This window comes from Bidens hawaiensis, unplaced genomic scaffold (genome assembly GCF_021521415.1).
Source record: "Bidens hawaiensis isolate Kalapana, Puna unplaced genomic scaffold, B.hawaiensis_p1.1 tig00047535_1, whole genome shotgun sequence".
Lineage (NCBI taxonomy): Eukaryota > Viridiplantae > Streptophyta > Magnoliopsida > Asterales > Asteraceae > Bidens > Bidens hawaiensis.
The window spans coordinates 106,757-120,571 of NW_027498500.1; the positions used below are offsets into that span (position 1 = coordinate 106,757).

Sequence of the window (13,815 nt, forward strand, 5' to 3'; positions counted from 1 at the left end):
TTCTTTTCTTACTTAAATCCCATTCTCTGTTCGAGTCTAAGCATGTAGGATGCTTAAATCTCTCGAACTTTGCTCTGATACCAACTTGTAAGGCCCCGTTACCGGTAGCCCTACTTTCGTGTTGGATTTACTCATAAACGCAGTTCTAAATATCAGAGTTAATTAAAACATTCACGGAACATTAAAAACATTCAAACCATTACATTCCATAACCATAATTCTGGTCTTATCGAGCATTCATAGTCATTTAAAAACAAAACATAGTCTTTTAAAATAAAACATCATAGCAAAATCTTCAGATGCCAGCTTCGTCCAACTCTGCCATGTGTCTTCCTCAAGCTACCTGCCTCATTCTACTCACCTGCGTGCCTACTAAAAGTCAGCTACGCTGAGTGAGTTCTAGTTAATCACATAATCATACAATACCTTCTTACATTTCATACTTAACCTCTTAAATTTCTTTCACACACATAAGTGCATATACTTTCATTCTTACTTTCATACTTTCTATACGTACATAATCATACGTTTTAAAGAGCCTTTCGCCCTATAACCTCACAGATATTATAAGGGTCTGGTCCCTAACATCACAGATATTATAAGGGTCTGGTCCCTTTGTTTCGTGTAACTGCACCATACCTGTTCATACATGCTTTCCTTGACAATACGTGTAATCTCCGAAGAGCGTTCACGTACCATCATCATAACATACATACATTATGCATACATCATATATTCATACATACATCATATCTCTCATCATACTTATCAATCATGTCTTAACTACCACCTGACGGTTCATGCAATATCCGAAGATCGTTCACGCACCGTCAAGCAATCATCATACGTAAATCATACAAGGCATACACTTATCACTTAAGATAAGTGTATTCACTATCACATCGAGTATGCACACAGCCCCGAAAACATAACAAGAAAGTGGGGCTAGAAACTCACCTTAAGGCGGTTGTGTTCACCGTTTACGGTTATCCCCTTCTTTAGCTGTGCGCGACTAACTGTATAATAATTATACGTATCAATAACTATCACTACACATATCGTCTTTCTAGTTTAATTATTACCCTCAACGAACGGGGGTCCGGGGCAGCGCCCCTGACAGCGAGGTTCTAGGGGCGGCAGCCCCTAGCGGGGTCCAAGGGGCAAAGTCCCTGGCTGGGGTTAAGCTGCCAGGTCAGCTTGGAAAAATTTTATTTTCATTAACTGTCTTAACACATTTTCCATTAGCATTTTGAATCATTGAATAATATGCTACTTAAAAGTTCAAGGGCTTATTTGTAATTAAATCATTCTTTTCTAAGTCCAGGGATCATTCTGTCATTCTGTTAAACTTCTAGTTCGTTACTTATCCTTAACGAACTGACTTGCCATGACGAACTGGTTCTTGTAACGAATTGGAACCTTTAACGAACTGGTTACTTACACGAATTGGACTTTTAACGAACTGGACTCTTAGCGAATCAGTCCATGTAGCGAACCAGTCCAAGTAGCGAATTGGACCTTCTAATTCGTTATCTCCTTTAACGAACTGGTCATAACGAATCAAGGGTAATTCGTTACCCTTTTCCCTTAACGAATCAGAGACGAATCATAGGCGAACTAGGGCTAGTTCGCTGTGCCCCCTAATGCGAATCGACTAACGAATCACCCTCAGTTCGTTAAGTCCCCATAGCGAATCACCCTCAGTTCGTTAAGTCCCCATAGCGAATCACCCTCAGTTCGTTAAGTCCCCATAGCGAACTAGGGTTAGGTCAAGAATGTCAGAACATTCCCTGACATTCCCCTTAACCTCGTACCACTATTCCGGCGCCGCCTTTGCCGGAAAGCTGCCGGAAAACCGCGAACACGTCGGAAAAACGAGTTTTAACTCGTTTTTCACCGTTTTTCGTCCCGTTCGATCCAGATCTGAGCTAGGGTGACCCCTAAGCTCATCATAGGTTCGGTTTATACCCGATTCCACCCGGATCTCGTGACTTAAACGGTTAACGGTGTCGGCTCGTCGTTTCATGATTATATCTAACGAATTTAAGCTCCTACAACAAAATACTATCATACCTTGGGTCGGGATCCGTTTCTTCTTCTATATTTCGGCTAGAGTGAGAGAGAAACTAGAGAGAGAATCTTAAGTGTGTGTTTTGGATGGTGTAAGGGATATGTGTAAATGAATTAAATGGAGGATTAAGGATATATATATTTTTGATCATGGGCTTAAGCCCATGGTCTTTCCTTCATTCCTCCATAACCCATATCCATTTACCCAACACAAGTCCATCTCGTATTCTATTCAACTAAACCGATAACGACCCGCTATAAAATAAACGAACTTTATTTTATTAATATAACCGAAAGTAGGATGTTACAGTACCTAACTTGGTGCTACAAGTACAACTTCTATAGCATCAAAATTTGAATTTTAAGGGTTATATTTGTCTTTTTATCAATCACTAATACGTAACAAATTGATTTGGTATGTATATAATTACAATAATTACCCTTTATCTATGGTTTTTTTTTGTAAATTTAACCAAAATTTACATTTCAAGCCCATCATCTTTATGTATATAATTACAATATTCCTCATATCTATTTTTCTTACTATTTTCTTTATATATTCAACTATATTATGATTTCTAAAAAATTTGAACATACCATTGCAATGTTCTTATTTTTATCTACGTTTTAATATAAATTTTATTCAAAACCGAGGTGCGAATTATAAAGTACAAGTTATTGTTGCTTCTATTTACAAGTAGTTAAAGCATAAAACTTATAACTTTTCATATGTATAATTTTAGCATTACCACTTTTTTCTCTTAAATGCAACTACCAGTATAATCACTACATCTATTAAAATATTTAGATAAATAGAATAAATTAAATATGTAAATAATTTGTAACATATTTATTCTATTTATCTAAAAGGCTATTCTATTCATCTAAAAGGCTTATTATCCAGTTACAAATAACATATCACTTTACAAATTAAATAAACTTACAAAAACTTTTATTCAATTATGGACTTCATGATTCTAGCATAAAATCCACCTTGGCAGAAGCTTGTTTTTGTGCATCATTGAAGTAGGCTGCACAAAAAATAAAATCAAAATGTTAATAAGCAATTTATTTTCCGGAATTAACAGTGAACGACTCGAAGAATCACAAACAAAGATCTCCTACTACGGTCAGCATGACTAATCCAGTCACACTCGCATATAGACAAACTTACCTAGCCACCAACACCAAAATAATCATAATAATAAAAATGATGATTTTAGCTCACCCTTTATTGACTCAGTTCTGCTTTAGCATTTTGGGACTTTACCCAAACATCAATTTTTGCTTCCTCTATTTGATACCTACATAACACATTAGATTATTTAGTAATACAATTTGTTTTCAACCTTCAAATAATATTACAATTTTAAATTACTTTTTTAATCATCCATCTAAAACATAAAATAAAAAACACACAAACTCAACAAAAGTAACAACTTTTTAACAGCTGCGAATTATAGTCACATTAAAAATCCGTTCATAATAATAATGCATGTTGCACATAAATTATTATTATTATTATTAGTTACAATACACTATATGTATCAGTTACCTACTAAATTTAAGGAGACCAGGTTATGTATAAAGTTTGAAATTTTTTATTCTCTCTACAAATTTTGGCGCAAATTAACCGTTAAAACAGTTTTACATGTGATTCAAATATATTAAGTGGGTTAGTGAGGTGACACATGTCATAATTGTATTTGTTAGGAAAGTGTAAATGAAAACTATTTAAAGACTTAATCGTTTGTTAACAAAACATCCCTGCAATGTCTCAATCAACTTCTACCATAATGAAGATAATCCTAAAGGGAGCACACACAGATAACAAGATAATATTTAATCCAAGTTATTCATGCTTACATAAGTTATACTTTTGCACATTTTGCTAACTATTAATTTTTGTTTATCATGTTTGTTAGTTTAAACCAATTTATACGGCTACAAAACATGACGTAGAGGGAAAATCAAAAGTGCAAGTAACAAAAGAAAACCTAAGGCATTCACCTTCTGTAAAAAATGCTTGACTATATAGTATAGATATATATTTTTAATTTTCTCATTTACTGATTTAAATGCCAAGAGACTCAAAAACCTTTCAGAATGGTGCTGGAATGAAGTTATTAATGTTGACGACTCTGATGACAATCAAGATGATGATGGACTAGCTGATAAAACTGACTCGGGTTTAAATCCTAAGATGAAAATCAAAAAGCCACGTGTCTGTCCAGAAGCGTAACTGAGTTACTCATGTTAACTCTTAGATCTCCTAAGTTTAATTTTGTTTAACTTTAAATTATGTTTGATCCTACTTGTTTGTTTGTTTGTTTTTGTTCACTTAACGTATGCCATCTTTATTTTAATGAATGTTGAGTCCATGTTTTTAGTTTGATGTTTGTTTGTTATTGTTCACTTATGTATGCTATCTTTATTTTATTGAATGAATGTTGAGTTTATTAAATCTCATGTTTTTAGTAAAATAGTTCATGTAATGTTAATTTGTTTATCTCTTGTTTTTAATTATAGTTCCTAGATAGAAAATAACTATTTATTTTCTTTGAAGAGAAAAATAATATTAAATTTTTGAAAAAGTTTGTTATCTCCTATTTTTTAGCAAAAATGCTAGGAGGTTAGGAGATCATGGGATTAATTGGTATGCACGATTTGAATCCCATGGTTTAGTTATATTTGTTTAAATTATTTGTTTAAATCATTGATGCTAAATTGAATATAACTATTTATTTTCTTTCAAGAGAAAAATAAAATTAAAATGTTTATACTTATCTTGTGCAACACATATTCTACAAAATATGTTTAATTTAAGTTTCATTTATAACTTATGTTTCTCACTAACATAATCAATCAAGTATTTAAATATGTATCATATTACCAAATTAATCTAAATTAAAAACTACTAGCTCAATTAATTACTCCAGCAACCAAAAATAATGGCAAGCTTACCTTCAGTTTTCCTTTAGAGCCCGCAAGTGCCAGCAAAAAGGGAGAATCTTATGAGAATTTTAAAGTAAAAACAGATCCCTGACAAAGTCAAAACAAGAACGAATGAATGATTATTCTTATGTGTGTATAAAACAATTAAAAGAAAAAACTTTTATAGTAATTAACTCGGTAAATAAAGTCAAAAGAAACATACAGCTTTCCGGTTCTGTGAAGCAATACAAGACGGTTGATTATTTGACAAATCCCATAGTTTAACCTGTAATTACATAAACAAAAAAGATTAACCAAATACACATGAAAAAACATTTAATACTACACAAACTATTGAATAATCAATTACCATTTTGTCTTCAGAACAAGTTGCAAGAAGCTAAAAAGAGACGACATAAAGTCAAACATGGTCCAAAAACAATAAACAAAAAGCCAAGTGCTAGGTTAGAAACTCGTGAGCTATACAAAATGGGCTCGTTTGAAAATCGAATCGAGCGGAGCTTACAAGAGATCCATCCATAGATAGGGCTCTTATTAAAGCTCATTTAATAAAAAAAGTTTGAGCCTCAGCTTTATATATCAACCTCAAGCCAGATCACGAGTCTAACCGAGCTTTTATTTGTTCAATATATTAATGAAATCATTATTTTTATATATAACTTAATATATTTACGAAATTCTATAAATAGAATACTTGCATTTCTTACTCAAAGTTTAATAATATAAATAAATAATCACGGTTAACTGACAACAAAATTGTTACATAATATAAAACATTATCTACAAAAATGTTTTATGTGAACCAATTTTTTGACATATAACATAATATTATTCATTATAAGATAGGTAAATAGTTTATGTTACTTGAATTTTGAAAAATAAAATTACATGTCATACATATGTGTTAGCAGTTACTTGAAAACGTGGGTTCCTTTTTTTTTGGGTGAGTGTGTTGCTTCAATATAAAGAATGTAACCCTAACCTCTTTTTTGATCTGCTTCAAATCTCAAATTTCGGATTATCATTCTCAATTCATAGTTTCAACAAGTTCTTACATTGATAGGTATGCAATGTATTTATTATTTTACTATTCTGCTATAACAATTTCTTATATGTTCTTTTATTGTGATTGCATTTTTTGGTTGAATCCCCTACAAATCATTTTAAACTATAAACATATCTTACAATCTCAGATTACCTCAAGTTCTCTCCGTGAAAGCTTAAAGAATTTTGAATATACTCTCAAAAGTACTTTCAAAGGTATGTACTTTATTTGTTTTATAATTGCACCTACTTTATAGAAATTTTATAAAATAACCCACATTATTGTGTTTTATATGTTTTAGTTTGGTATGTGTTTATATGTTTAATTTAAGCTATATTGGTTAATGTGTTTCATCTGTTTGACAAATTTTTTTATTAAATGTTTTTATTATAACGTAGTTATTGCAAAATAAATGTAATTAAACAATATAAAATAGACACACAAAGACAACAAAAGTAGTTTATTATAAACAAGCATACCAGCATTGTGACCAATATATGACACCAGTGCCGCTCTTATAAATGGACTTGTCCTCTACTCAAGTTGAAATGGCTAGAAAGCACGTTTATTCCTCATAAATTCTGCCCAAAAAATTAACTATATATTAATATTGGTATTCCCTCACGGGTCATTTAATACAACTGACATGTTTAATAAAGTATATATAAAATAAAACTTACCTTTATGATATCCACATGCTGGTCAACTCCACTCTCATCAGGAAAAAGAGGCTGAATTTACATATGACAATTTGTCAGGTCATATAAACAGGTCATATAAACATTCTGTATAAATCAAAAAAACAATTTTATAATAAAAAAAAAATTATTTAAGTTGTTTTAAGATCAAAACAGATGTATGAAAATAAGTATTTTATATTATTCTTTTCTTTTATCAAATTCAGTTCATCAGTCGCTAACTTAAATAATAATAATAATAATAATAATAATAATAATAAATAAATAAACAGAATATATGGATGGGCTTAGTTTTTTTCTCGACATTAAGGTATAAATTCTATTGCATATAAAATTGCATTCAAACTAAAGTATTTTTTTATTATAACCTATACAAGTGTCGCTACGAAATCGGTACAATAACGAACCGATTTTGATTGAACATCGGTACCGATATTGGCATTACTTGAACTGATTCCGACTAAACAACATCGATACCAATATCGATTTTAAGCACTCCTATATAAGAAAACATTTGAAGGAAATAATAATAAATAACATATAATAAAGCAAATTAAAAACAATAAAAAATCATTTTCTAAAAACATGTTTTTGAATAGTCTTGATTAAAAATGAGAAAAAAAATAAAAAATAAAACGTTTTTATATTTAATACATCTTTTACATCTATCTTTTTTATATAGAAATTTTTAATACAAGTTATTTTATTCAATATATACGGTTAAGAGTAACTCGAGATGGACTAGCATTCAAAATTGCATTCAAACTGATGTATTTTTTTTTATTATAACCTTACAAGTGTCGCTATGAATTCTGTACAATAACGAACCGATTTTGATTGAACAACATCGGTACCGATATTGGCATTACTTGAACTGATTCCGACTAAACAACATCGGTACCAATATCGATTTTAAGCCTCCTATATAAGAAAACATTTGAAGAAAATAATAATAAATAACATATAATAAAGCAAATTAAAAACAATAAAAAATCAGTTTCTAAAAACATGTTTTTGAATAGTCTTGATTAAAAATGAGAAAAAAAATAAAAAATAAAACGTTTTTATATTTAATACATCTTTTACATCTATCTTTTTTATATAGAAATTTTTAATACAAGTTATGTTATTCAATTTATAAGGTTAAAAGTGAGAAAATACAAGTTAAGAAAAAAAACTTATTTTGGTAAATATTTTTCAAATCACTCATTTTAGTAAATACTTTTTTCTCCTCCCGCGTTTTGGTAAAAAAAATCAAAAATATGTTCGACTCTCCTTTTACCTTAAAAAAATGACAAATGTAAACTAAGACAATGCAACACATATCAAGCATAAAACAAGTAGATATTTACCAAACACTCATACTAACCAAAACTTTAGCACTTCCAAAATCACATAGCTTGACTTGATGTGTATGTGGGTTTACCTGTTAACCAGAAACACAAGACTCTTTAATAAACTATCTTTGTTCATTAATATCAAACTAAACATTAAACAAACGGTGCCTTATATCTTGTGTACAAATTATAGAATATACATATATCAAAAGGCCTACAAGTAAATTTTGAGGCTTGATGTCCCTGTGACACACTCCAATGCTACCATGAATGTAGGCCAGGGCTCTGAAAATGCTAGGAGGTTACGAGACTATTGAATTTCACTAAATATAATAACGCACAAATCGTTTAGTTTCTTAAATGGGCGGTGGATTGAAAAGGGGGCTAACTACCAAACCCTAATTACTGACATTAATCACACTTCTTTATTCATTGACAGAAGATACAATGTAACCCCATTATCATAAAACCTACAGAGGCCGATTTCTACAATCAAGACAATTAATTAAAAAGAAATCATACCTACAAAGGAATCAAATTGGGGATTTCACCATGTTTGATTGAATGGTGGCCAAGACGTCAGATTTGTTTGGAACGTGTTCGATGTGCAAAAAGGGGCGAATATTTTTTTAGGTTTTTAGTTGGAAGCCATGGAGAAGAGAATGAAACTGATTTGGGGAAAAGGAAAAAGTCACGTTAACTTTTACAAATTTATCTTTTTAGTTTTATTTGAATTTCAAAAAAGCTAGAAATTAAACATTAGTATATAAGAGTGTTAAGAAACTAAAAGTAGATAATATATATTTTCTATTATTGAGATTAATAAAAATTATTTAGTTAGATATTATAATAGTTTAATGATGTAATATTGCCTTTAAATATAATAATCATATCAAGGTATACATATAATATTTATTTAAAAATATATTAAATAAAACTATGTCGGGTTACTCGGGTATATAGAGGGTAATTTGGACTATATTATTGGGTAACTGGGTTGGTTAATCGGGCACATTACAAATCTCATGCCCGTCTCAAACCCTAATGGAAAGAATATTTAACCTTTGAAATGTTTCAGGTTTTTCCATTAAGTTCAAGTTTCATTGAAAGACATATCTTCATCTTTATTTAAAACTCACGTGTGTTACTAGCAGTTTTATTTTTGTTTATTTTCACTTTGTATGTTTTTTTGTTACTTTGTTGTTATATATATATATATATATATATATATATATATATATATATATATATTTGTGTGTGTATATACATTAACCCTCCAATTAAAAGTTTTGTCATTCTTTTATCGGTTAAAAGTATAAAAATAGCCCAATTGCTTGAATTATATTATGTGATTTAGTTGGCGCCTCCTAATCTAAAACCGTAACATATTCATACGACTAAGGTATTTTTCATTATTTACACATATATGACTAATTGTGTTTCATTTACATCCATATATTAAATTAGTAGTATTCGCTAATATGAACTCGTAAATTAGGCAATTCGGTTTTATTTATATAGTCAGAAACGACCATTTTTATATATTTTATATATGCAAGAAAACTCTCTTTGGTTTTTATAATTACTAAATATATTTGGTTATCTTTAATTTAATAAATTATACATGTTAAACTAAACACGATTTGTCTTTTTTCCAAACACTTTTGTTTAGATCAAAATGACTATATCGTCCCTTCCGATTATGGTCTTAATGCTGGAGATTATTGCAAAACTCCCTCCAAATATAACAAGGGTTCTACAAATATAACATTGATGCAATCGGCTTTTGTGTTAACTCTTCATACGATTACAACATCGTACACGTAAAACGTAGACGGGGGTACTTTGGCCATTTATGTCTATTCAATGCGATTAAGCTCATGGAGGGCTGTACGCTTCTTGAAAAAACGCCCGTACCATAACGAAACCTTCAATTGGTCGTCGGGAACTTTATGTGGTGATGGTTTATACTTCACGATTTCCCAACGCTGCGAATTTGGTCAAAAAATTATACTTCGGTTTGACGTAAACACGATGGAATTTTCAGAATTAAGCTTGCCGGATGTCCATGGTTTTGGAAATTTGGGTGTTTTAGCCGATATAAATTCCGAGCTCCATATGCTTGTTAGTCCCGGATTTATAAAGTATGGTACTGTAAGTTTGTGGAAGTTAAATAACGATGTATGGATAAAGTTGTTATCTTATAGTCATAGAGTGTCTATAACATTTACGAGGACTACCTCTGTCACGTATTACAATTTAAGTGGCTCGTGTCTTGTGATCACGGAGTGGGGACAAGTGCTTGAAGTTGACTTGAGCTTCGATCATCTCGCTTATAAACTTCCTTCCTTTTGTAATGAATTCAACCATGGTGCAATCTATACCGAGACTATAGTTTCTCCCGGATTTTAGTTTCGTGTGCTTCTATCATGCATTTGTTATAGTGTTTAACATTGTGTCTATTCCAGTCTAATTTAATTTTTCATTCTAGGGAACTCTAATTTGTGTTTTATGTACTTTTATTTGAATGACATGCATGTTTTACTTAAAGTCATTTCTATGTAGTATAGATTATTATTGTTGTTGTTGTTGTTGCTACTATTTGTGTTTGGTTACAAACTTCTTTTTATTCTGTGATGGTATTACATTCAAATCAAGGCGCATCATGTAGGCGGTAATATTATGTGTTACATGTAATAGTTATATTTTGGACGTAGTTGTTACAATTGAAAAAATTAATATCATATTCCACTAAAAGATTGGTTTAGTCTAAAGTTTTAGTTTGGAGAGAAAACATCAAATTTCTATATAAGATAACAATGTACAGCCATAAACAAAAAAAAATAACTATAAACATTAACACTTCTTCTATACTAGCATGTGCGTAGTATTAATATTAATTTATTATTATAAAAATGAAATCAAAGTAACTGACAAGTAAATAATATGACGTTGAGGCTTGTGAGAAATTGCGAACGGTATTGTTAACTTTAGGAAATTAACAATTAAATTTGTCTATCAATTCTAAAAATGTAAGAGACATAATTAAATTTAATATACATAAAGGTATTTATGGGAAAGGTTGAAAAATAAGTATGCAATGAGTTCTAGATTCTAAATGAAGTAGATGTAATTGGTCAAATGGTTATAAGTTATAACAAGTCATGCGACCACAATTCAAATATTAAAAGAGTATATAATGAAATATTCTAAATACATTTAAAATGTTCCAATATAAAAGGTTTCAAATTTCGTTATGAAATACATACATACATACATATATATATATATAGTATAGACAACTAAAAAAACTTTTTTATTAAAATTCAATAAATGTTTTTATTTTATATCTTACATTTCATATATGTGTCTATGCATGTTTTATTGTTAAATATGTAAGAAATCTTCACATTTTGCGTTTTACTCTTTTAAATTCCTTACTATTTTTTAATATTAGAGTATTACACATTTGTTTTGAAGGGTTTAATTGATCATGAATGAGCATTCCATTGTTGACTCTTTTTCATCACTCACACAATACGGAGTTTGGTATACCGTGGCTTTTGTTTGGGTCGAGTTCGTTATGCCTATAGCTCGTGAAAACAGATTCTTGGTTGTTTTTCTCGACCAATCCGTAAGATATTTTTTTGGATTTTGCACACACAGTAGAACTCTATTTCATATACTAAATATATTTTTCTTTTATAGAGACGACATATAGTCGCATTCGTCCCGACAGCTATAATGCGCTTTTACAATCACATAAATTTAGTGGGCAACGTGTTCGTACTATATCGTTTCCAGATAGAGAGTTTCGAATACATAGAGTGGCCAAAACATGAAAACCATCTCTTGTTTGGCGGTGATTTCAAGATTGTATTTAGCGAACACACTAAACTTATTCGATTTACAAGCCATGTTCCACGAGGGTTCTGTTTGTACCCATTAGTGCCAGCTATAAAAACTCTTACGCACGACAGGAGATATGAAAACATAATTACCGGTACGTATAATCACGGTCCTTACATACATCCTTCTATCATACGCTAATTTTATTATATGCATATTTAAAAGAACTTGTATATTGGTTTTAGCTGTCGGTGGAAAAATTATCATGGGCTCGCGATCGTATGGTACTTATGGTTTAAGTGTGTTTCTTCAAGATGTAACGTAAGTCAATATACATATGATAATTATAATTTTCTGTGGTTTATAATTCTAATTTTTGAGGTTTCTAATCTATATTATATGTGGCAGCGGTCACATAATACAACTGTATTTAGACGACACGACGCAAATCAATATTATAAAAACTTTTCAAGCAATGTTAAAAAAATCTATTGTGTACGCATCCCGGGTCAAGCTCATTCGTTTGCGAGATAGTAAGTTATACATTTTAATGGGATTTTTCATTACTAACACTAATTGTGCCATGATTATTTATAAACTTATAAATGTTTTATTGCTTATAGGGAATATTTTAAGGTCAACGAATTTAACTACGATCCATTATGAACCAGACATGCCTGAAGCACGTGATATTAAGATCATGGGTTGTTCTTTTAGTCCGTGTTCGTGTTGAATAACATTTGTCCTCTTTAGCTTACTTCCCATTTTGTTTTAAGACAATGTTATCTTTGCGTTGATTTTGTTTACCTCTCTTACTTTACTTCACAAATTACTTTAATACACCTTCGCATATGTGTTTTGGTTTTCTTTACCTAAGTATTTATTTTGAATATTGGTTATCTTTTTATTAATAAAGAGCGATAGTTGGTTAGAATCAATAAACATAGATTATATACACTTCAATTGGTTATTCAAATATTCAAACAAACCATGTATATTGGAATTTTAGATCATCGGGACCGAACCCGGTAGATTGGCGACGCGAACGACCTGTAGGTATATTTCCCTTTGTAAAAAACACATGTAAACATAACATATCCATATCATTCTAAGCGGTGTATTCACTTAAGATATTCATTAAAAAAGATTTTTTTTCTTCAAATGTCCGTAGGCCATAATTTAAGCACGATATATACAAGTGGAGGCACACTGGCCGTTTAAGATTTTTACAGTAAATTCAGATCATCAAATAAATAAAGTAAAAATTGTCTTTTAATTTTTAATTGTTTTAAAATTAAGAAATCAAATGCCGAAAAGTTATGACCAATAGCCTTAATTTGAAATTTCTCATACATACTATAGTACTATATGTATAGTATAGATAGATGACATAATAAATGTTGTTATTAATAAAACAAACTTAACTAATTTTAGATAATACATTTTTACTAACAATGAATTCTATGTTAGTATGTTTTCTATTTAAATAGATAGGCTTGAATAATAACGTAACTAAAGAGCTGTCATTGGCTACATTTTACATACACACTTTATTAATAATCCATATAATCATAATAGTTTTTAATATGTATTATAAAATTAAAAAGTTTAAATACATAGTGAAATACATTATAACCGTAATAAGGGAGAAACCAACCCATTATTGTGTTTAATATAATTTAAAAACATAATGCAAAATATATTATTCAGTTATATAGTTATTTATTTAAACTATTTCAATGATAAATGTGTTATGCAATTACTATATTATTTGTCTTGTACAAAATATTAATGAATCTGGTTTGTGTGTTGATATTTGTATATTGATTTGTTAACTTCTCAGGTGTGAAACTTTGCGTTA

At 30.1% G+C, this 13,815-nt stretch overlaps 2 long non-coding RNA genes across 2 annotated transcripts; both read right to left on the reverse strand.

Moving 5' to 3' along the window:
* Positions 1–2,974: 2,974 nt before the first annotated feature.
* On the reverse strand, positions 2,975–4,024 carry LOC143597063 (uncharacterized). The gene is made up of 2 exons (XR_013146830.1): positions 3,299–4,024; positions 2,975–3,101 (listed from the first exon to the last, which is right to left on the reverse strand). It is a non-coding gene; the product is annotated as an uncharacterized LOC143597063 (long non-coding RNA).
* A 4,012-nt stretch (positions 4,025–8,036) lies between these two features.
* Positions 8,037–8,398, reverse strand: LOC143597066 (uncharacterized). The gene is made up of 3 exons (XR_013146831.1): positions 8,324–8,398; positions 8,138–8,194; positions 8,037–8,050 (listed from the first exon to the last, which is right to left on the reverse strand). It is a non-coding gene; the product is annotated as an uncharacterized LOC143597066 (long non-coding RNA).
* Positions 8,399–13,815: the final 5,417 nt, after the last annotated feature.